Source organism: Chiloscyllium plagiosum, chromosome 1, assembly GCF_004010195.1.
Source record: "Chiloscyllium plagiosum isolate BGI_BamShark_2017 chromosome 1, ASM401019v2, whole genome shotgun sequence".
NCBI classification, from domain to species: Eukaryota; Metazoa; Chordata; class Chondrichthyes; order Orectolobiformes; family Hemiscylliidae; genus Chiloscyllium; species Chiloscyllium plagiosum.
The window spans coordinates 128,376,759-128,377,095 of NC_057710.1; positions in this window are offsets into that span (position 1 = coordinate 128,376,759).

The following is a 337-nucleotide window of genomic DNA, read 5'->3' on the forward strand; positions in this document are numbered from 1 at the left end:
GCACTGTTATCCCAATGGTGACAGTGTGGTCCCGAGGCACTGTTATCCCAGCGGTGACAGTGTGGTCCTGAGGCACTGTTATCCCAGTGGTGACAGTGTGGTCCCGAGGCACTGTTATCCCAGCGGTGACAGTGTGGTCCCGAGGCACTGTTATCCCAGTGGTGACAGTGTGGTCCTGAGGCACTGTTATCCCAGTTGAAAATGTGTTGCTGGAAAAGCGCAACAGGTCAGGCAGCATCCAAGGAACAGGAGAATCGACGTTTCGGGCATAAGCCCTTCTTCAGGAATGAGGAAAGTGTGTCCAGCAGGCTAAGATAAAAGGTAGGGAGGAGGGACT